This window comes from Lithobates pipiens, unplaced genomic scaffold, assembly GCF_037356315.1.
Source record: "Lithobates pipiens isolate NorthernLeopardFrog02 unplaced genomic scaffold, aLitPip1_a1.2 Scaffold_13, whole genome shotgun sequence".
Taxonomy (NCBI): domain Eukaryota; kingdom Metazoa; phylum Chordata; class Amphibia; order Anura; family Ranidae; genus Lithobates; species Lithobates pipiens.
This window is the reverse complement of record NW_027507718.1, coordinates 174,557,417-174,573,842: the sequence shown is the minus strand read 5'-3', so window position 1 is coordinate 174,573,842 and position 16,426 is coordinate 174,557,417. Positions and strand designations below refer to the sequence as shown.

The 16,426-nt window shown below is 52.2% G+C and overlaps 37 non-coding genes and 32 pseudogenes across 37 annotated transcripts; all 69 read left to right on the top strand.

Moving 5' to 3' along the window:
• The first annotated feature begins 69 nt into the window (after positions 1–69).
• On the top strand, positions 70–188 carry LOC143978315 (5S ribosomal RNA; annotated as a pseudogene).
• Positions 189–297: 109 nt separating this feature from the next.
• Positions 298–416, top strand: LOC143976794 (5S ribosomal RNA). The gene has a single exon (XR_013273088.1). It is a non-coding gene; the product is annotated as a 5S ribosomal RNA (ribosomal RNA).
• Positions 417–525: 109 nt separating this feature from the next.
• LOC143976874 (5S ribosomal RNA) lies at positions 526–644 on the top strand. The gene has a single exon (XR_013273166.1). It is a non-coding gene; the product is annotated as a 5S ribosomal RNA (ribosomal RNA).
• Positions 645–753: 109 nt separating this feature from the next.
• LOC143979138 (5S ribosomal RNA) lies at positions 754–872 on the top strand. Its single transcript, XR_013274013.1, has one exon. It is a non-coding gene; the product is annotated as a 5S ribosomal RNA (ribosomal RNA).
• A 109-nt stretch (positions 873–981) lies between these two features.
• Positions 982–1,100, top strand: LOC143979063 (5S ribosomal RNA; annotated as a pseudogene).
• Positions 1,101–1,209: 109 nt separating this feature from the next.
• LOC143976267 (5S ribosomal RNA) lies at positions 1,210–1,328 on the top strand. Its single transcript, XR_013272583.1, has one exon. It is a non-coding gene; the product is annotated as a 5S ribosomal RNA (ribosomal RNA).
• Positions 1,329–1,437: 109 nt separating this feature from the next.
• Positions 1,438–1,556, top strand: LOC143978796 (5S ribosomal RNA; annotated as a pseudogene).
• A 109-nt stretch (positions 1,557–1,665) lies between these two features.
• Positions 1,666–1,784, top strand: LOC143976649 (5S ribosomal RNA). The gene has a single exon (XR_013272947.1). It is a non-coding gene; the product is annotated as a 5S ribosomal RNA (ribosomal RNA).
• A 108-nt stretch (positions 1,785–1,892) lies between these two features.
• On the top strand, positions 1,893–2,011 carry LOC143979316 (5S ribosomal RNA; annotated as a pseudogene).
• Positions 2,012–2,120: 109 nt separating this feature from the next.
• LOC143980099 (5S ribosomal RNA) lies at positions 2,121–2,239 on the top strand. Its single transcript, XR_013274243.1, has one exon. It is a non-coding gene; the product is annotated as a 5S ribosomal RNA (ribosomal RNA).
• Positions 2,240–2,348: 109 nt separating this feature from the next.
• Positions 2,349–2,467, top strand: LOC143977577 (5S ribosomal RNA; annotated as a pseudogene).
• A 109-nt stretch (positions 2,468–2,576) lies between these two features.
• Positions 2,577–2,695, top strand: LOC143977117 (5S ribosomal RNA). Its single transcript, XR_013273402.1, has one exon. It is a non-coding gene; the product is annotated as a 5S ribosomal RNA (ribosomal RNA).
• A 109-nt stretch (positions 2,696–2,804) lies between these two features.
• Positions 2,805–2,923, top strand: LOC143977929 (5S ribosomal RNA). Its single transcript, XR_013273881.1, has one exon. It is a non-coding gene; the product is annotated as a 5S ribosomal RNA (ribosomal RNA).
• Positions 2,924–3,032: 109 nt separating this feature from the next.
• On the top strand, positions 3,033–3,151 carry LOC143976409 (5S ribosomal RNA). Its single transcript, XR_013272717.1, has one exon. It is a non-coding gene; the product is annotated as a 5S ribosomal RNA (ribosomal RNA).
• A 109-nt stretch (positions 3,152–3,260) lies between these two features.
• Positions 3,261–3,379, top strand: LOC143978299 (5S ribosomal RNA; annotated as a pseudogene).
• Positions 3,380–3,488: 109 nt separating this feature from the next.
• On the top strand, positions 3,489–3,607 carry LOC143977105 (5S ribosomal RNA). The gene has a single exon (XR_013273390.1). It is a non-coding gene; the product is annotated as a 5S ribosomal RNA (ribosomal RNA).
• A 109-nt stretch (positions 3,608–3,716) lies between these two features.
• On the top strand, positions 3,717–3,837 carry LOC143979113 (5S ribosomal RNA; annotated as a pseudogene).
• A 109-nt stretch (positions 3,838–3,946) lies between these two features.
• On the top strand, positions 3,947–4,065 carry LOC143978456 (5S ribosomal RNA; annotated as a pseudogene).
• A 109-nt stretch (positions 4,066–4,174) lies between these two features.
• Positions 4,175–4,293, top strand: LOC143979151 (5S ribosomal RNA; annotated as a pseudogene).
• Positions 4,294–4,402: 109 nt separating this feature from the next.
• LOC143980057 (5S ribosomal RNA) lies at positions 4,403–4,521 on the top strand. The gene has a single exon (XR_013274202.1). It is a non-coding gene; the product is annotated as a 5S ribosomal RNA (ribosomal RNA).
• Positions 4,522–4,630: 109 nt separating this feature from the next.
• Positions 4,631–4,749, top strand: LOC143978994 (5S ribosomal RNA; annotated as a pseudogene).
• A 109-nt stretch (positions 4,750–4,858) lies between these two features.
• LOC143977950 (5S ribosomal RNA) lies at positions 4,859–4,977 on the top strand (annotated as a pseudogene).
• Positions 4,978–5,086: 109 nt separating this feature from the next.
• LOC143979783 (5S ribosomal RNA) lies at positions 5,087–5,206 on the top strand (annotated as a pseudogene).
• Positions 5,207–5,315: 109 nt separating this feature from the next.
• On the top strand, positions 5,316–5,434 carry LOC143977960 (5S ribosomal RNA; annotated as a pseudogene).
• Positions 5,435–5,543: 109 nt separating this feature from the next.
• Positions 5,544–5,662, top strand: LOC143978451 (5S ribosomal RNA). Its single transcript, XR_013273943.1, has one exon. It is a non-coding gene; the product is annotated as a 5S ribosomal RNA (ribosomal RNA).
• A 327-nt stretch (positions 5,663–5,989) lies between these two features.
• LOC143976373 (5S ribosomal RNA) lies at positions 5,990–6,108 on the top strand. The gene has a single exon (XR_013272683.1). It is a non-coding gene; the product is annotated as a 5S ribosomal RNA (ribosomal RNA).
• Positions 6,109–6,216: 108 nt separating this feature from the next.
• LOC143976645 (5S ribosomal RNA) lies at positions 6,217–6,335 on the top strand. The gene has a single exon (XR_013272943.1). It is a non-coding gene; the product is annotated as a 5S ribosomal RNA (ribosomal RNA).
• A 109-nt stretch (positions 6,336–6,444) lies between these two features.
• LOC143977551 (5S ribosomal RNA) lies at positions 6,445–6,563 on the top strand. Its single transcript, XR_013273826.1, has one exon. It is a non-coding gene; the product is annotated as a 5S ribosomal RNA (ribosomal RNA).
• A 109-nt stretch (positions 6,564–6,672) lies between these two features.
• On the top strand, positions 6,673–6,791 carry LOC143978600 (5S ribosomal RNA; annotated as a pseudogene).
• Positions 6,792–6,900: 109 nt separating this feature from the next.
• On the top strand, positions 6,901–7,019 carry LOC143977035 (5S ribosomal RNA). The gene has a single exon (XR_013273321.1). It is a non-coding gene; the product is annotated as a 5S ribosomal RNA (ribosomal RNA).
• Positions 7,020–7,128: 109 nt separating this feature from the next.
• On the top strand, positions 7,129–7,247 carry LOC143978750 (5S ribosomal RNA; annotated as a pseudogene).
• A 109-nt stretch (positions 7,248–7,356) lies between these two features.
• On the top strand, positions 7,357–7,475 carry LOC143976669 (5S ribosomal RNA). Its single transcript, XR_013272966.1, has one exon. It is a non-coding gene; the product is annotated as a 5S ribosomal RNA (ribosomal RNA).
• Positions 7,476–7,584: 109 nt separating this feature from the next.
• Positions 7,585–7,703, top strand: LOC143978490 (5S ribosomal RNA; annotated as a pseudogene).
• Positions 7,704–7,812: 109 nt separating this feature from the next.
• On the top strand, positions 7,813–7,931 carry LOC143977037 (5S ribosomal RNA). Its single transcript, XR_013273323.1, has one exon. It is a non-coding gene; the product is annotated as a 5S ribosomal RNA (ribosomal RNA).
• A 109-nt stretch (positions 7,932–8,040) lies between these two features.
• On the top strand, positions 8,041–8,159 carry LOC143978294 (5S ribosomal RNA; annotated as a pseudogene).
• A 109-nt stretch (positions 8,160–8,268) lies between these two features.
• On the top strand, positions 8,269–8,387 carry LOC143979122 (5S ribosomal RNA; annotated as a pseudogene).
• A 109-nt stretch (positions 8,388–8,496) lies between these two features.
• Positions 8,497–8,615, top strand: LOC143977591 (5S ribosomal RNA; annotated as a pseudogene).
• Positions 8,616–8,724: 109 nt separating this feature from the next.
• LOC143978802 (5S ribosomal RNA) lies at positions 8,725–8,843 on the top strand (annotated as a pseudogene).
• Positions 8,844–8,952: 109 nt separating this feature from the next.
• LOC143977712 (5S ribosomal RNA) lies at positions 8,953–9,071 on the top strand (annotated as a pseudogene).
• A 109-nt stretch (positions 9,072–9,180) lies between these two features.
• On the top strand, positions 9,181–9,299 carry LOC143977650 (5S ribosomal RNA; annotated as a pseudogene).
• Positions 9,300–9,408: 109 nt separating this feature from the next.
• Positions 9,409–9,527, top strand: LOC143978723 (5S ribosomal RNA; annotated as a pseudogene).
• A 109-nt stretch (positions 9,528–9,636) lies between these two features.
• On the top strand, positions 9,637–9,755 carry LOC143978237 (5S ribosomal RNA; annotated as a pseudogene).
• Positions 9,756–9,864: 109 nt separating this feature from the next.
• LOC143978193 (5S ribosomal RNA) lies at positions 9,865–9,983 on the top strand (annotated as a pseudogene).
• Positions 9,984–10,092: 109 nt separating this feature from the next.
• Positions 10,093–10,211, top strand: LOC143977527 (5S ribosomal RNA). The gene has a single exon (XR_013273803.1). It is a non-coding gene; the product is annotated as a 5S ribosomal RNA (ribosomal RNA).
• A 109-nt stretch (positions 10,212–10,320) lies between these two features.
• On the top strand, positions 10,321–10,439 carry LOC143977188 (5S ribosomal RNA). The gene has a single exon (XR_013273471.1). It is a non-coding gene; the product is annotated as a 5S ribosomal RNA (ribosomal RNA).
• A 109-nt stretch (positions 10,440–10,548) lies between these two features.
• LOC143976601 (5S ribosomal RNA) lies at positions 10,549–10,667 on the top strand. Its single transcript, XR_013272902.1, has one exon. It is a non-coding gene; the product is annotated as a 5S ribosomal RNA (ribosomal RNA).
• A 109-nt stretch (positions 10,668–10,776) lies between these two features.
• On the top strand, positions 10,777–10,895 carry LOC143976954 (5S ribosomal RNA). The gene has a single exon (XR_013273243.1). It is a non-coding gene; the product is annotated as a 5S ribosomal RNA (ribosomal RNA).
• A 109-nt stretch (positions 10,896–11,004) lies between these two features.
• Positions 11,005–11,123, top strand: LOC143977756 (5S ribosomal RNA). The gene has a single exon (XR_013273862.1). It is a non-coding gene; the product is annotated as a 5S ribosomal RNA (ribosomal RNA).
• A 109-nt stretch (positions 11,124–11,232) lies between these two features.
• Positions 11,233–11,351, top strand: LOC143976354 (5S ribosomal RNA). Its single transcript, XR_013272665.1, has one exon. It is a non-coding gene; the product is annotated as a 5S ribosomal RNA (ribosomal RNA).
• A 109-nt stretch (positions 11,352–11,460) lies between these two features.
• LOC143977520 (5S ribosomal RNA) lies at positions 11,461–11,579 on the top strand. Its single transcript, XR_013273796.1, has one exon. It is a non-coding gene; the product is annotated as a 5S ribosomal RNA (ribosomal RNA).
• A 109-nt stretch (positions 11,580–11,688) lies between these two features.
• Positions 11,689–11,807, top strand: LOC143978987 (5S ribosomal RNA; annotated as a pseudogene).
• A 109-nt stretch (positions 11,808–11,916) lies between these two features.
• On the top strand, positions 11,917–12,035 carry LOC143976776 (5S ribosomal RNA). Its single transcript, XR_013273070.1, has one exon. It is a non-coding gene; the product is annotated as a 5S ribosomal RNA (ribosomal RNA).
• Positions 12,036–12,144: 109 nt separating this feature from the next.
• LOC143977730 (5S ribosomal RNA) lies at positions 12,145–12,263 on the top strand (annotated as a pseudogene).
• A 109-nt stretch (positions 12,264–12,372) lies between these two features.
• On the top strand, positions 12,373–12,491 carry LOC143977075 (5S ribosomal RNA). The gene has a single exon (XR_013273360.1). It is a non-coding gene; the product is annotated as a 5S ribosomal RNA (ribosomal RNA).
• A 109-nt stretch (positions 12,492–12,600) lies between these two features.
• Positions 12,601–12,719, top strand: LOC143976729 (5S ribosomal RNA). Its single transcript, XR_013273025.1, has one exon. It is a non-coding gene; the product is annotated as a 5S ribosomal RNA (ribosomal RNA).
• Positions 12,720–12,828: 109 nt separating this feature from the next.
• On the top strand, positions 12,829–12,947 carry LOC143980106 (5S ribosomal RNA). Its single transcript, XR_013274250.1, has one exon. It is a non-coding gene; the product is annotated as a 5S ribosomal RNA (ribosomal RNA).
• Positions 12,948–13,056: 109 nt separating this feature from the next.
• On the top strand, positions 13,057–13,175 carry LOC143977382 (5S ribosomal RNA). Its single transcript, XR_013273663.1, has one exon. It is a non-coding gene; the product is annotated as a 5S ribosomal RNA (ribosomal RNA).
• A 326-nt stretch (positions 13,176–13,501) lies between these two features.
• Positions 13,502–13,620, top strand: LOC143978536 (5S ribosomal RNA; annotated as a pseudogene).
• Positions 13,621–13,729: 109 nt separating this feature from the next.
• Positions 13,730–13,848, top strand: LOC143977652 (5S ribosomal RNA; annotated as a pseudogene).
• Positions 13,849–13,957: 109 nt separating this feature from the next.
• On the top strand, positions 13,958–14,076 carry LOC143978064 (5S ribosomal RNA; annotated as a pseudogene).
• Positions 14,077–14,402: 326 nt separating this feature from the next.
• Positions 14,403–14,521, top strand: LOC143978775 (5S ribosomal RNA; annotated as a pseudogene).
• A 109-nt stretch (positions 14,522–14,630) lies between these two features.
• Positions 14,631–14,749, top strand: LOC143977005 (5S ribosomal RNA). The gene has a single exon (XR_013273293.1). It is a non-coding gene; the product is annotated as a 5S ribosomal RNA (ribosomal RNA).
• Positions 14,750–14,858: 109 nt separating this feature from the next.
• On the top strand, positions 14,859–14,977 carry LOC143977187 (5S ribosomal RNA). The gene has a single exon (XR_013273470.1). It is a non-coding gene; the product is annotated as a 5S ribosomal RNA (ribosomal RNA).
• A 109-nt stretch (positions 14,978–15,086) lies between these two features.
• On the top strand, positions 15,087–15,205 carry LOC143977176 (5S ribosomal RNA). Its single transcript, XR_013273460.1, has one exon. It is a non-coding gene; the product is annotated as a 5S ribosomal RNA (ribosomal RNA).
• A 109-nt stretch (positions 15,206–15,314) lies between these two features.
• LOC143976953 (5S ribosomal RNA) lies at positions 15,315–15,433 on the top strand. The gene has a single exon (XR_013273242.1). It is a non-coding gene; the product is annotated as a 5S ribosomal RNA (ribosomal RNA).
• A 109-nt stretch (positions 15,434–15,542) lies between these two features.
• On the top strand, positions 15,543–15,661 carry LOC143977745 (5S ribosomal RNA). Its single transcript, XR_013273861.1, has one exon. It is a non-coding gene; the product is annotated as a 5S ribosomal RNA (ribosomal RNA).
• A 109-nt stretch (positions 15,662–15,770) lies between these two features.
• On the top strand, positions 15,771–15,889 carry LOC143977299 (5S ribosomal RNA). The gene has a single exon (XR_013273584.1). It is a non-coding gene; the product is annotated as a 5S ribosomal RNA (ribosomal RNA).
• Positions 15,890–15,998: 109 nt separating this feature from the next.
• Positions 15,999–16,117, top strand: LOC143977519 (5S ribosomal RNA). The gene has a single exon (XR_013273795.1). It is a non-coding gene; the product is annotated as a 5S ribosomal RNA (ribosomal RNA).
• A 108-nt stretch (positions 16,118–16,225) lies between these two features.
• LOC143978986 (5S ribosomal RNA) lies at positions 16,226–16,344 on the top strand (annotated as a pseudogene).
• The last annotated feature ends 82 nt before the right edge of the window (positions 16,345–16,426 follow it).

The following is a 16,426-nucleotide window of genomic DNA, read 5'->3' as shown; positions in this document are numbered from 1 at the left end:
TTTCCTCTCGATTGCCCGAGGTGACCACCTTGGCTTTTGTCAAGAGAGTTGTAAGTAGGGTACAAGACCGCCTACGGCCACATCACTCTGAATGCGCTCAATCTCGTTTGATCTCGGATGCTAAGCAGGGTCGGGCCTGCTTAGTACCTGGATGGGAGACCGTCTGGGAATACCAGGTGCCGTAGGCTTTTTTCCATTATGTTGTTGGCTTTGGCGACCTGCTGTATTTTTCCTCTCGATTGCCCGAGGTGACCACCTTGGCTTTTGTCAAGAGAGTTGTAAGTAGGGCGCAAGATCGCCTACGGCCACATCACCCTGAATGCGCTCGATCTCGTCTGATCTCGGATGCTAAGCAGGGTCGGGCCTGGTTAGTACCTGGATGGGAGACCGCCTGGGAATACCAGGTGCCGTAGGCTTTTTTCCATTATGTTGTTGGCTTTGGCGACCTGCTGTATTTTTCCTCTCGTTTGCCCGAGGTGACCACCTTGGCTTTTGTCAAGAGAGTTGTAAGTAGGGTGCAAGATTGCCTACGGCCACATCACCCTGAATGCGCTCGATCTCTTCTGATCTCGGATGCTAAGCAGGGTCGGGCCTGCTTAGTACCTGGATGGGAGACCGCCTGGGAATACCAGGTGCTGTAGGCTTTTTTCCATTATGTTGTTGGCTTTGGCGACCTGCTGTATTTTTCCTCTCGATTGCCCGAGGTGACCACCTTGGCTTTTGTCAAGAGAGTTGTAAGTAGGGAGCCAGATCGCCTACGGCCACATCACCCTGAATGCGCTCGATCTCGTCTGATCTCGGATGCTAAGCAGGGTCGGGCCTGGTTAGTACCTGGATGGGAGTCCGCCTGGGAATACCAGGTGCCGTAGGCCTTTTTCCATTATGTTGTTGGCTTTGGCGACCTGCTGTATTTTTCCTCTCGATTGCCCGAGGTGACCACCTTGGCTTTTGTTAAGAGAGTTGTAAGTAGGGAGCAAAATTGTGTACGGCCACATCACCCTGAATGCGCTCGATCTCGTCTGATCTCAGATGCTAAGCAGGGTCAGGCCTGGTTAGTACCTGGATGGGAGACCGCCTGGGAATACCAGGTGCCATAGGCTTTTTTCCATTATGTTGTTGGCTTTGGCGACCTGCTGTATTTTTCCTCTCGATTTCCCGAGGTGACCACCTTGGCTTCTGTCAAGAGAGTTGTAAGTAGGGTGCAAGATCGCCTACGGCCACATCACCCTGAATGCGCTCGATCTCGTCTGATCTCGGATGCTAAGCAGGGTCGGGCCTGGTTAGTACCTGGATGGGACACCGCTTGGGAATACCAGGTGCCGTAGGCTTTTTTCCATTATGTTGTTGGCTTTGGCGACCTGCTGTATTTTTCCTCTCGATTGCCCGAGGTGACCACCTTGGCTTTTGTCAAGAGAGTTGTAAGTAGGGTGCAAGATCGCCTACGGCCACATCACCCTGAATGCGCTCCATTTCGTCTGATCTCGGATGCTAAGCGGGGTCGGGCCTGGTCAGTACCTGGATGGGAGATCGCCTGGGAATACCAGGTGCCGTAGGCTTTTTTCCATTATGTTGTTGGCTTTGGCGACCTGCTCTATTTTTCCTCTCGATTGCCCGAGGTGACCACCTTGGCTTTTGTCAAGAGAGTTGTAAGTAGGGTGCAAGATCGCTTACGGCCACATCACCCTGAATGCGCTCGATCTCGTCTGATTTCGGATGCTAAGCAGGGTCGGGCCTGGTTAGTACCTGGATGGGAGACCGCCTGGGAATACCAGGTGCCGTAGGCTTTTTTCCATTATGTCGTTGGCTTTGGCGACCTGCTGAATTTTCCTCTCGATTGCCCAAGGTGACCACCTTGGCTTTTGTCAAGAGAGTTGTAAGTAGGGTGCCAGATCGCTTACGGCCATATCACCCTGAATGCGTTTGATCTTGTCTGATCTCGGATGCTAAGCAGCGTCAGGCCTGGTTAGTACCTGTATGGGAGACCGCCTGGGAATACCAGGTGCCGTAGGCTTTTTTCCATTATGTTGTTGGCTTTGGCGACCTGCTGTATTTTTCCTCTCGATTGCCCGAGGTGACCACCTTGGCTTTTGTCAAGAGAGTTGTAAGTAGGGTGCAAGATCGCCTATGGCCACATCACCCTGAATGCGCTCGATCTCGTCTGATCTCGAATGCTAAGCAGGGTCGGGCCTGGTTAGTACCTGAATGGGAGACCGCCTGGGAATACCAGGTGCTGTAGGCTTTTTTCCATTATGTTATTGGCTTTGGCGACCTGCTGTATTTTTCCTCTCGATTGCCCGAGGTGACCACCTTGGCTTTTGTCAAGAGAGTTGTAAGTAGGGTGCAAGATCGCCTACGGCCACAACACCCTGAATGCGCTCGATCTCTTCTGATCTCGGATGCTAAGCAGGGTCGGGCCTGGTTAGTACCTGAATGGGAGACCACCTGGGAATACCAGGTGCCATAGGCTTTTTTCCATTATGTTGTTGGCTTTGGCGACCTGCTGTATTTTTCCTCTCGATTGCCCAAGGTGACCACCTTGGCTTTTGTCAAGAGAGTACTAAGTAGGGTGCAAGATCGCCTACGGCCACATCACCCTGAATGCGCTCGATCTCGTCTGATCTCGGATGCTAAGCAGGGTCGGGCCTGGTTAGTACCTGGTTGGGAGACTGCCTGGGAATAACAGGTGCCGTAGGCTTTTTTCCATTATGTTGTTGGCTTTGGCGACCTGCTGTATTTTTCCTCTCGATTGCCCGACGTGACCACCTTGGCTTTTGTCAAGAGAGTTGTAAGTAGGGTGCAAGATCGCCTACGGCCACATCACCCTGAATGCGCTCGATCTCGTTTGATCTCGGATGCTAAGCAGGGTCGGGCCTGGTTAGTACCTGGATGGGAGACCGCCTGGGAATACCAGGTGCCGTAGGCTTTTGGCCATTATGTTGTTGGCTTTGGCGACCTGCTGTATTTTTCCTCTCGATTGCCCGAGGTGACCACCTTGGCTTTTGTCAAGAGAGTTGTAAGTAGGGTGCAGGATCGCCTACGGCCACATCACCCTGAATGCGCTCGATCTCGTCTGATCTCGGATGCTAAGCAGGGTCGGGCCTGGTTAATACCTGGATGGGAGACCGCCTGGGAATACCAGGTGCCGTAGGCTTTTTTCCATTATGTTGTTGGCTTTGGCGACCTGCTGTATTTTTCCTGTCGATTGCCCGAGGTGACCACCTTGGCTTTTGTCAAGAGAGTTGTTATTAAGGTGCAAGATCGCCTACGGCCACATCACCCTGAATGCGCTTGATCTCGTCTGATCTCGGATGCTAAGCCGTGTCGGGCCTGTTTAGTACCTGGATGGGAGACCGCCTGGGAATACCAGGTGCCGTAGGCTTTTTTCCATTATGTTGTTGGCTTTGGCGACCTGCTGTATTTTTCCTCTCGATTGCCCGAGGTGACCACCTTGGCTTTTGTCAAGAGAGTTGTAAGTAGGGTGCAAGACCGCCTACGGCCACATCACCCTGAATGCGCTTGATCTCGTCTGATCTCAGATGCTAAGCAGGGTCGGGCCTGGTTAGTACCTGGATGGGAGACCGCCTGGGAATACCAGGTGCCGTCAGCTTTTTTCCATTATGTTGTTGGCTTTGGCGACCTGCTGTACTTTTCCTCTCGATTGCCCGAGGTGACCACCTTGGCTTTTGTCAAGAGAGTTGTAAGTAGGGTGCAAGATCGCTTATGGCCACATCACCCTGAATGCGCTCGATCTCGTCTGATCTCGGATGCTAAGCAGGGTTGGGGCCTGGTTATGTACCTGCATGGGAGACCGCCTGGGAATACCAGGTGCAGTAGGCTTTTTTCCATTATGTTGTCGGCTTTGGCGACTTGCTGTATTTTTCCTCTCGATTGCCCGAGGTGACCACCTTGGCTTTTGTCAAGAGAGTTGTAAGTAGGGTGCAAGACCGCCTACGTCCACATCACCCTGAATGCACTCGATCTTGTCTGATCTCGGATGCTAAGCAGGATCGGGCCTGGTTAGTACCTGGATGGGAGACCGCCTGGGAATACCAGGTGCCGTATGCTTTTTTCCATTATGTTGTTGGCTTTGGCGACCTGCTGTATTTTTCCTCTCGATTGCCCGAGGTGACCACCTTGGCTTTTGTCAAGAGAGTTGTAAGTAGGGTGCAAGATTGCCTACGGCCACATCACCCTGAGTGCGCTCGATCTCGTCTGATCTTGGATGCTAAGCAGATTCAGGCCTGGTTAGTACCTGGATGGGAGACCGCCTGGGAATACCAGGTGCTGTAGGCTTTTTTCCATTATGTTGTTGGCTTTGGCGACCTGCTGTATTTTTCCTCTTGATTGTTCGAGGTGACCACCTTGGCTTTTGTCAAGAGAGTTGTAAGTAGGGTGCAAGATCGCCTACGGCCACATCACCCTGAATGCGCTCGATCTCGTCTGATCTCGGATGCTAAGCAGGGTCGGGCCTGGTTAGTACCCGGATGGGAAACCGCCTGGGAATACCAGGTGCCGTAGGCTTTTTTCCATTATGTTGTTGGCTTTGGCGAAATGCTGTATTTTTCCTCTCGATTGCCCGAGGTGACAACCTTGGCTTTTGTCAAGAGAGTTGTAAGTAGGGTGCAAGATCACCTACAGCCACATCACCCTGAATGCACTTTATCTCGTCTGATCTCGGATGCTAAGTAGGGTCGGGCCTGGTTAGTACCTGGATGGGAGACCGCCTGGGAATTCCAGGTGCCGTAGGCTTTTTTCCATTATGTTGTTGGCTTTGGCGACCTGCTGTATTTTTCCTCTCGATTGCCCGAGGTGACCACCTTGGCTTTTGTCAAGAGAGTTGTAAGTAGGGTGCAAGATCGCCTACGGCCACATCACCCTGAATGCGCTCGATCTCGTCTGATCTCGGATGCTAAGCAGGCTTGGGCCTGGTTAGTACCTGGATGGCAGACCGCCTGGGAATACCAGGTGCCATAGGCTTTTTTCCATTATGTTGTTGGCTTTGGCGACCTGCTGTATTTTTCCTCTCGATTGCCCGAGGTGACCACCTTGGCTTTTGTCAAGAGAGTTGTAAGTAGGGTGCAAGCTCGCCTACGACCACATCACCCTGAATGCGCTCGATCTTGTCTGATCTCGGATGCTAAGCAGGGTCGGGCCTGGTTAGTTCCCTTGATGGCAGACCGCCTGGGAATACCAGGTGCCATAAGCTTTTTTCCATTATGTTGTTGGCTTTGGCGACCTGCTGTATTTTTCCTCTCGATTGCCCAAGGTGACCACCTTGGCTTTTGTCAAGAGAGTTGTAAGTAGGGTGCAAGATCGCTTACGGCCACATCACCCTGAATGCGCTTGATCTCGTCTGATCTCGGATGCTAAGCAGGGTCGGGCCTGGTTAGTACATGGATGGGAGACTGCCTGGGAATACCAGGTGCCGTAGGCATTTTTCCATTATGTTGTTGGCTTTGGCGACCTGCTGTATTTTTCCTCTCGATTGCCCGAGGTGACCACCTTGGCTTTTGTCAAGAGAGTTGTAAGTAGGATGCAAGATCACCTACGGCCACATCACCCTGAATGCGCTCGATCTCGTCTGATCTCGGATGCTAAGCAGGGTTGGGCCTGGTTAGTACCTGGATGGGAGACCACCTGGGAATACCAGGTGCCGTAGGCTTTTTTCCATTATGTTGTTGGCTTTGGCGACCTGCCGTATTTTTCCACTCGATTGCCCGAGGTGACCACCTTGGCTTTTGTCAAGAGAGTTGTAAGAAGGGTGCAAGAGCGCCTACGGCTACATCACCCTGAGTGCGCTCGATTTTGGATGCTAAGCAGGTTCGGGCCTGGTTAGTACCTGGATGGAAGACCGCCTGGGAATACCAGGTGCCTTAGGCTTTTTTCCATTATGTTGTTGGCTTTGGCGACCTGCTGTATTTTTCCTCTCGATTGCCCGAGGTGACCATCTTGGCTTTTGTCAAGAGAGTTGTAAGTAGGGTGCAAGATCGCCTACGGCCACATCACCCTGAATGCGCTCGATCTCGTCTGATCTCGGATGCTAAGCAGGGTCGGGCCTGGTTAGTACCCGGATGGGAGACCGCCTTGGAATACCAGGTGCCGTAGGCTTTTTCCATTATGTTGTTGGCTTTGGCGACCTGCTGTATTTTTCTTCTCGATTGCCCGAGGTGACCACCTTGGCTTTTGTCAAGAGAGTTGTAAGTAGGGTGCAAGATCGCCTACGGCCACATCACCCTGAATGCGCTCGATCTCGTCTGATCTCGGATGCTAAGCAGGGTCGGGCCTGGTTAGTACCTGGATGGGAGACCACCTGGGAATACCAGGTGCCGTAGGCTTTTTTCCATTATGTTGTTGGCTTTGGCGACCTGCTGTTTTTTTCCTCTCGATTGCCCGAGGTGACCACCTTGGCTTTTGTCAAGAGAGTTGTAAGTAGGGTGCAAGATCGCCTACGGCCACATCACCCTGAATGCGCTCGATCTTGTCTGATCTCGGATGCTAAGCAGGGTCGGGCCTGGTTAGTACCTGGATGGGAGACCGCCTGGGAATACCAGGTGCCTTAGGCTTTTTTCCATTATGTTGTTGGCTTTGGCGACCTGCTGTATTTTTCCTCTCGATTGCCCGAGGTGACCACCTTGGCTTTTGTCAAGAGAGTTGTAAGTAGGGTGCAAGATTGCCTACTGCCACAACACTCTGAAAGCGCTCGATCTCGTCTGATCTCGGATGCTAAGCAGGGTCGGGCCTGGTTAGTACCTGGATGTGAGACCGCCTGGGAATACCAGGTGCCGTAGGCTTTTTTCCATTATGTCGTTGGCTTTGGCGACCTGCTGTATTTTTCCTCTCGATTGCCCGAGGTGACCACCTTGGCTTTTGTCAAGAGAGTTGTAAGTAGGGTGCAAGATCGCCTACGGCCACATCACCCTGAATGCGCTTGATTTCGTCTGATCTCAAATGCTAAGAAGGGTCGGGCCTGGTTAGTACCTGGATGGGAGACCGCCTGGGAATACCAGGTGCCGTAGGCTTTTTTCCATTATGTTGTTGGCTTTGCCGACCTGCTGTATTTTTCCTCTCGATTGCCCGAGGTGACCACCTTGGCTTTTGTCAAGAGAGTTGTAAGTAGGGTGCAAGATCGCCTATGGCCACATCACACTGAATGCGCTCAATCTCGTCTGATCTCGGATGCTAAGCAGGGTCGGGCCTTGTTAGTACCGGGATGGGAGACCGCCTGGGAATACCAGGTGCCGTAGGCTTTTTTCCATTATGTTGTTGGCTTTGGCGACCTGCTGTATTTTTCCTCTCGATTGCCCGAGGTGACCACCTTGGCTTTTGTCAAGAGAGTTGTAAGTAGGGTGCAAGATCGCCTACGGCTACATCACCCTGAATGCGCGCGATCTTGTCTGATCTCGCATGCTAAGCAGGGTCGGGCCTGGTTAGTACCTGGATGGGAGACCGCCTGGGAATACCAGGTGCCGTAGGCTTTTTTCCATTATGTTGTTGGCTTTGGCGACCTGCTGTATTTTTCCTCTCGATTGCCCGAGGTGACCACCTTGGCTTTTGTCAAGAGAGTTGTAAGTAGGGTGCAAGATCGCCTACGGCCACGTCACCCTGAATGTGCTCAATCTCGTCTGATCTCGGATGCTAAGCAGGGTCGGGCCTGGTTAGTACCTGGATGGGAGACCGCCTGGGTATACCAGGTGCCGTAGGCTTTTTTCCATTATGTTGTTGGCTTTGGCGACCTGCTGTATTTTTCCTCTCGATTGCCCGAGGTGACCACCTTGGCTTTTGTCAAGAGAGTTGTAAGTAGGATGCAAGATCGCCTACGGCCACATCACCCTGAATGCGCTCAATCTCGTCTGATCTCGGATGCTAAGCAGGGTCGGGCCTGGTTAGTACCTGAATGGGAGACCGCCTGGGAATACCAGGTGCCGTAGGCTTTTTTCCATTATGTTGTTGGCTTTGGCGACCTACTGTATTTTTCCTCTCGATTGCCCGAGGTGACCACCTTGGCTTTTGTCAAGAGAGTTGTAAGTAGGGAGCAAGATCGCCTACGGCCACATCACCCTGAATGCGCTCGATCTCGTCTGATCTCGGATGCTAAGCAGGGTCGGCCCTGGTTCGTAACTGGATGGGAGACCGCCTGGGAATTCCAGGTGCCGTAGGCTTTTTTCCATTATGTTGTTGGCTTTGGTGACCTACTGTATTTTTCCTCTCGATTGCCCGAGGTGACCACCTTGGCTTTTGTCAAGAGAGTTGTAAGTAAGGTGTAAGATCGCCTACGGCAACATCACCCTGAATGCGCTCAATCTTGTCTGATCTCGGATGCTAAGCAGGGTCGGGCCTGGTTAGTACCTGGATGGCAGACCACCTGGAAATACCAGGTGCCGTAGGCTTTTTTCCATTATGTTGTTGGCTTTGGCGACCTACTGTATTTTTCCTCTCGATTGCCCGAGGTAACCACCTTGGCTTTTGTCAAGAGAGTTGTAAGTAGGGTGCCAGATCGCCTACCGCCACATCACCCTGAATGCACTCGATCTCGTCTGATCTCGTATGCTAAGCAGGGTCGGGCCTGGTTATTACCTGGATGGGAGACCGCCTGGGAATACCAGGTGCCGTAGGCTTTTTTCCATTATGTTGTTGGCTTTGGCGACCTGCTGTATTTTTCCTCTCGATTGCCCGAGGTGACCACCTTGGCTTTTGTCAAGAGAGTTGTAAGTAGGGTGTAAGATCACCTACGGCAACATCACCCTGAATGCGCTCGATCTCGTCTGATCTCGGATGCTAAGCAGAGTCGGGCCTGGTTAGTACCTGGATGGCAGACCACCTGGAAATACCAGGTGCCGTAGGCTTTTTTCCATTATGTTGTTGGCTTTGGCGACCTGCTGTATTTTTCCTCTCGATTGCCCGAGGTGACCACCTTGGCTTTTGTCAAGAGATTTGTAAGTAGGGTGCAAGATCGCCTATGGCCACATCACCCTGAATGCGCTCGATCTCGTCTGATCTCGGATGCCAAGCAGGGTCGGGCCTGGTTAGAACCTGGATGGGTGACCGCCTGGGAATACCAGGTGCCGTAGGCTTTTTTCCATCATGTTGTTGGCTTTGGCGACCTGCTGTATTTTTCCTCTCGATTGCCCGAGGTGACCACCTTGGCTTTTGTCAAGAGAGTTGTAAGTAGGGTGCAAGATCGCCTACGGCCACATCACCCTGAATGCTCTCGATCTCGTCTGATCTCGGATGCTAAGCAGAGTCGGGCCTGGTTAGTACCTGGATGGGAGACCGCCTGGGAATACAAGGTGCCGTAGGCTTTTTTCCATTATGTTGTTGGCTTTGGCGACCTGCTGTATTTTTCCTCTCGATTGCCCGAGGTGACCACCTTGGCTTTTGTCAAGAGAGTTGTAAGTAGGGTGCAAGATCTCCTACGGCCACATCACCCTGAATGCGTTCAATCTCATCTGATCTCGAATGCTAAGCAGGGTCGGGCCTGGCTAGTACCTGGATGGGAGACCGCCTGGGAATACAAGGTGCCGTAGGCTTTCTTCCATTATGTTGTTGGCTTTGGCGACCTGCTGTATTTTTCCTCTCAATTGCCCGAGGTGACCACCTGGGCTTTTGTCAAGAAAGTTGTAAGTAGGGTGCAAGATCGCCTACGGCCACATCACCCTGAGTGCTCTCGATCTCGTCTGATCTCGGATGCTAAGCAGAGTCGGGCCTGGTTAGTACCTTGATGGGAGACCGCCTGGGAATACAAGGTGCCGTAGGCTTTTTTCCATTATGTTGTTGGCTTTGGCGACCTGCTGTATTTTTCCTCTCGATTGCCCGAGGTGACCACCTTGGCTTTTGTCAAGAGAGTTGTAAGTAGGGTGCAAGATCTCCTACGGCCACATCACCCTGAATGCGCTCAATCTCATCTGATCTCGAATGCTAAGCAGGGTCGGGCCTGGCTAGTACCTGGATGGGAGACCGCCTGGGAATACAAGGTGCCGTAGGCTTTCTTCCATTATGTTGTTGGCTTTGGCGACCTGCTGTATTTTTCCTCTCGATTGCCCGAGGTGACCACCTTGGCTTTTGTCAAGAGAGTTGTAAGTAGGGTGCAAGATTGCCTACGGCCACATCACCCTGAATGCGCTCGATCTCGTCTGATCTCGGATGCTAAGCAGGGTTTGGCCTGGTTAGTAACTGGATGGGAGACCGCCTGGGAATACCAGGTGCCGTAGGCTTTTTTCCATTATGTTGTTGGCTTTGGCGACCTGCGGTATTTTTCCTCTCGATTGCCCGAGGTGACCACCTTGGCTTTTGTCAAGAGAGTTGTAAGTAGGGGGCAAGATCGCCTACGGCCACATCACCCTGAATGCGCTCGATCTCGTCTGATCTTGGATGCTAAGCAGGGTTTGGCCTGGTTAGTACCTGGATGGGAGACCGCCTGGGAATACCAGGTGCCGTAGGCTTTTTTCATTTATGTTGTTGGCTTTGGCGACCGGCTGTATTTTTCCTCTCGATTGCCCGAGGTGACCACCTTGGCTTTTGTCAAGAGAGTTGTAAGTAGGGTGCAAGATCGCCTACGGCCACATCACCCTGAATGCGCTCGATCTCATCTGATCTCGGATGCTAAGCAGGGTCGGGCCTTGTTAGTACCTGGATGGGAGACCGCCTGGGAATACCAGGTGCTGTAGGCTTTTTTCCATTATGTTGTTGGCTTTGGCGACCTGCTGTATTTTTCCTCTCGATTGCCCGAGGTGACCACCTTGGCTTTTGTCAAGAGAGTTGTAAGTAGGGTGCAAGATCGCTTACGGCCACATCACACTGAATGCGCTCGATCTCATCTGATCTCGGATGCTAAGCAGGGTCGGGCTTGGTTAGTACCTGGATGGGAGACCGCCTGGGAATACCAGGTGCCGTAGGCTTTTTTCCATTATGTTGTTGGCTTTGGCGACCTGCTGTATTTTTCCTCTCGATTCCCCGAGGTGACCACCTCGGCTTTTGTCAAGAGAGTTGTAAGTAGGGTGCAAGATCGCCTACGGCCACATCACCCTGAATGCGCTTGATCTCATCTGATCTCGGATGCTAAGCAGGGTTGGGCCTGGTTAGTACCTGGATGGGAGACCGCCTGGGAAAACCAGGTGCCGTAGGCTTTTTTCCATTATGTTGTTGGCTTTGGCGACCTGCTGCATTTTTCCTCTCGATTCCCCGAGGTGACCACCTCGGCTTTTGTCAAGAGAGTTGTAAGTAGGGTGCAAGATCGCCTACGGCCACATCACCCTGAATGCGCTCGATCTCATCTGATCTCTGATGCTAAGCAGGGTCGGGCCTGGTTAGTACCTGGATGGGAGACCGCCTGGGAAAACCAGGTGCCGTAGGCTTTTTTCCATTATGTTGTTGGCTTTGGCGACCTGCTGTATTTTTCCTCTCGTTTGCCCGAGGTGACCACCTTGGCTTTTGTCAAGAGAGTTGTAAGTAGGGTGCAATATTGCCTATGGCCACATCACCCTGAATGCACTCGATCTTGTCTGATCTCGGATGCTAAGCAGGGTCGGGCCTGGTTAGTACCTGGATGGGAGACCGCCTGGGAATACCAGGTGCCGTAAGTTTTTTTCCATTATCTTGTTGGCTTTGGCGACCTGCTGTATTTTTCCTCTCGATTGCCTGAGGTGACCACCTTGGCTTTTGTCAAGAGAGTTGTAAGTAGGGTGCAAGATCGCCTATGGCCACATCACCCTGAATGCGCTCGAACTCGTCTAATCTCGGATGCTAAGCAGGGTCAGGCCTGGTTAGTACCTGGATGGGAGACCGCCTGGGAATAGCAGGTGCCGTAGGCTTTTTGCCATTATGTTGTAGGCTTTGGTGACCTGCTGTATTTTTCCTCTCCATTGCCCGAGGTGACCACCTTGGCTTTTGTCAAGAGAGTTGTAAGTAGGGTGCAAGATCGCCTACGGCCACATCATCCTGACTGCGCTCGATCTCGTCTGATCTCGGATGCTAAACAGGGTCGGGCCTGGTTAGTACCTGGATGGGAGACCGCCTGGGAATACCAGGTGCCGTAGGCTTTTTTCCATTATATTGTTGGCTTTGGCGACCTGCTGTATTTTTCCTCTCGATTTCCCGAGGTGACCACCTTGGCTTTTGTCAAGAGAGTTGTAAGTAGGATGCAAGATCGCCTACGGCCACATCACACTGAATGCTCTCGATCTCGTCTGATCTCGGATGCTAAGCAGGGTCGGGCCTGGTTATTACCTGGATGGGAGACCGCCTGGGAATTCCGGGTGCCGTAGGCTTTTTTCCATTATGTTGTTGGCTTTGGCGACCTGCTGTATTTTTCCTCTCGAATGCCCGAGGTGACCACCTTGGCTTTTGTCAAGAGAGTTGTAAGTAGGGTGCAAGATCGCCTACGGCCACATCACCCTGAATGCGCTCGATCTTGTCTGATCTCGGATGCTAAGCAGGGTCGTGCCTGGTTAGTACCTGGATGGGAGACCGCCTGGGAATCCCAGGTGCTGTAGGCTTTTTTCCATTATGTTGTTGGCTTTGGCGACCTGCTGTATTTTTCCTCTCGATTGCCCGAGGTGACCACCTTGGCTTTTGTCAAGAGAGTTGTAAGTAGGGTGCAAGATCGCCTACGGCCACATCACCCTGAATGCGCTCGCTCTCGTCTGATCTCGGATGCTAAGCAGGGTCGGGCCTGGTTAGTACCTGGATGGGAGACCGCCTGGGAATACCAGGTGCCGTAGGCTTTTTTCCATTATGTTGTTGGCTTTGGCGACCTGCTGTATTTTTCCTCTCGATTGCCCAAGGTGACCACCTTGGCTTTTGTCAAGAGAGTTGTAAGTAGTGTGCAAGATTGCCTACGGCCACATCACCCTGAATGCGCTCGATCTCGTCTGATCTCGGATGCTAAGCAGGGTCGTGCCTGGTTAGTACCTGGATGGGAGACCGCCTGGGAGTACCAGGTGCCGTAGGCTTTTTTCCATTATGTTGTTGGCTTTGGCGACCTGCTGTATTTTTCCTCTCGATTGCCCGAGGTGACCACCTTGGCTTTTGTCAAGAGAGTTGTAAGTAGGGTGCAAGATCGCCTCCGGCCACATCACCCTGAATGCGCTCGATCTCGTCTGATCTCGAATGCTAAGCAGGGTCGGGCCTGGTTAGTACCTGGATGGGAATCCGCCTGGGAATACCAGGTGCCGTAGGCTATTTTCCATTATGTTGTTGGCTTTGGCGACCTGCTGTATTTTTCCTCTCGATTGCCCGAGGTGACCACCTTGGCTTTTGTCAAGAGAGTTGTAAGTAGGGTGCAAGATCGCCTATGGCCACATCACCCTGAATGCGCTCGATCTCGTCTGATCTCGGATGCTAAACAGGGTCGGGCCTGGATGGGAGACCGCCTGGGAATACCAGGTGCCGTAGGCTTTTTTCCATTATGTTGTTGGCTTTGGCGACCTGCTGTATTTTTCCTCTCGATTGCCCGAGGTGACCACCTTTGCTTTTGTCAAGAGAGTTGTAAGTAGGGTGCAAGATGGCCTACGGCCACATCACCCTAAAAGCGCGCAATCTCATCTGATCTCGGATGCTAAGCAGGGTCGGGTCTGGTTAGTACCTGCATGGGAGACCGCCTGGGAATACCAGGTGCCGTAGGCTTTTTTCCATTATGTTGTTGGCTTTGGCGACCTGCTGTATTTTTCCTCTCGATTGCCCGAGGTGACCACCTTGGCTTTTGTCAAGAGAGTTGTAAGTAGGGTGCAAGATCGCCTACGGCTACATCACCCTGAATGCTATCGATCTCGTCTGATCTCGGATGCTAAGCACGGTCGGGCCTGGTTAGTACCTGGATGGGAGACCGCCTGGGAATACCAGGTGCCGTAGGCTTTTTTCCATTATGTTGTTGCCTTTGGCGACCTGCTGTATTTTTCCTCTCGATTGCCCGAGGTGACCACCTTGGCTTTTGTCAAGAGAGTTGTAAGTAGGGTGCAAGATCGCCTCCGGCCACATCACCCTGAATGCGCTCAATCTCATCTGATCTCGGATGCTAAGCAGGGTCGGGCCTGTTTAGTACCTGGATGGGAGACCGCCTGGGAATACCAGGTGCCGTAGGCTTTTTTCCATTATGTTGTTGGCTTTGGCGACCTGCTGTATTTTTCCTCTCGATTGCCCGAGGTGACCACCTTGGCTTTTGTCAAGAGAGTTGTAAGTAGGGTGCAAGATCGCCTATGGCCACATCACCCTGAATGCGCTCGATCTCGTCTGATCTCGGTTGCTAAGCAGGGTCGGGCCTGGATGGGAGACTGCCTGGGAATACCAGGTGCCGTAGGCTTTTTTCCATTATGTTGTTGGCTTTGGCGACCTGCTGTATTTTTCCTCTCGATTGCCCGAGGTGACCACCTTGGCTTTTGTCAAGAGAGTTGTAAGTAGGGTGCAAGATGGCCTACGGCCACATCACCCTAAAAGCGCGCAATCTCGTCTGATCTCGGATGCTAAGCAGGGTCGGGCCTGGTTAGTACCTGCATGGGAGACCGCCTGGGAATACCAGGTGCCATAGGCTTTTTTCCATTATATTGTTGGCTTTGGCGACCTGCGGTATTTTTCCTCTCGATTGCCCGAGGTGACCACCTTGGCTTTTGTCAAGAGAGTTGTAAGTAGGGTGCAAGATTGCCTACGGCCATATCACCCTGAATGCGCTCGATCTCGTCTGATCTCGGATGCTAAGCAGGGTTTGGCCTGGTTAGTAACTGGATGGGAGACCGCCTGGGAATACCAGGTGCCGTAGGCTTTTTTCCATTATGTTGTTGGCTTTGGCGACCTGCGGTATTTTTCCTCTCGATTGCCCGAGGTGACCACCTTGGCTTTTGTCAAGAGAGTTGTAAGTAGGGGGCAAGATCGCCTACGGCCACATCACCCTGAATGCGCTCGATCTCGTCTGATCTTGGATGCTAAGCAGGGTTTGGCCTGGTTAGTACCTGGATGGGAGACCGCCTGGGAATACCAGGTGCCGTAGGCTTTTTTCATTTATGTTGTTGGCTTTGGCGACCTGCTGTATTTTTCCTCTCGATTGCCCGAGGTGACCACCTTGGCTTTTGTCAAGAGAGTTGTAAGTAGGGTGCAAGATCGCCTACGGCCACATCACCCTGAATGCGCTCGATCTCATCTGATCTCGGATGCTAAGCAGGGTCGGGCCTTGTTAGTACCTGTATGGGAGACCGCCTGGGAATACCAGGTGCTGTAGGCTTTTTTCCATTATGTTGTTGGCTTTGGCGACCTGCTGTATTTTTCCTCTCGATTGCCCGAGGTGACCACCTTGGCTTTTGTCAAGAGAGTTGTAAGTAGGGTGCAAGATCGCTTACGGCCACATCACACTGAATGCGCTCGATCTCATCTGATCTCGGATGCTAAGCAGGGTCGGGCTTGGTTAGTACCTGGATGGGAGACCGCCTGGGAATACCAGGTGCCGTAGGCTTTTTTCCATTATGTTGTTGGCTTTGGCGACCTGCTGTATTTTTCCTCTCGATTCCCCGAGGTGACCACCTCGGCTTTTGTCAAGAGAGTTGTAAGTAGGGTGCAAGATCGCCTACGGCCACATCACCCTGAATGCGCTTGATCTCATCTGATCTCGGATGCTAAGCAGGGTTGGGCCTGGTTAGTACCTGGATGGGAGACCGCCTGGGAAAACCAGGTGCCGTAGGCTTTTTTCCATTATGTTGTTGGCTTTGGCGACCTGCTGCATTTTTCCTCTCGATTCCCCGAGGTGACCACCTCGGCTTTTGTCAAGAGAGTTGTAAGTAGGGTGCAAGATCGCCTACGGCCACATCACCCTGAATGCGCTCGATCTCATCTGATCTCTGATGCTAAGCAGGGTCAGGCCTGGTTAGTACCTGGATGGGAGACCGCCTGGGAAAACCAGGTGCCGTAGGCTTTTTTCCATTATGTTGTTGGCTTTGGCGACCTGCTGTATTTTTCCTCTCGTTTGCCCGAGGTGACCACCTTGGCTTTTGTCAAGAGAGTTGTAAGTAGGGTGCAATATTGCCTATGGCCACATCACCCTGAATGCACTCGATCTTGTCTGATCTCGGATGCTAAGCAGGGTCGGGCCTGGTTAGTACCTGGATGGGAGACCGCCTGGGAATACCAGGTGCCGTAAGTTTTTTCCATTATCTTGTTGGCTTTGGCGACCTGCTGTATTTTTCCTCTCGATTGCCTGAGGTGACCACCTTGGCTTTTGTCAAGAGAGTTGTAAGTAGGGTGCAAGATCGCCTATGGCCACATCACCCTGAATGCGCTCGAACTCGTCTAATCTCGGATGCTAAGCAGGGTCAGGCCTGGTTAGTACCTGGATGGGAGACCGCCTGGGAATAGCAGGTGCCGTAGGCTTTTTGCCATTATGTTGTAGGCTTTGGTGACCTGCTGTATTTTTCCTCTCCATTGCCCGAGGTGACCACCTTGGCTTTTGTCA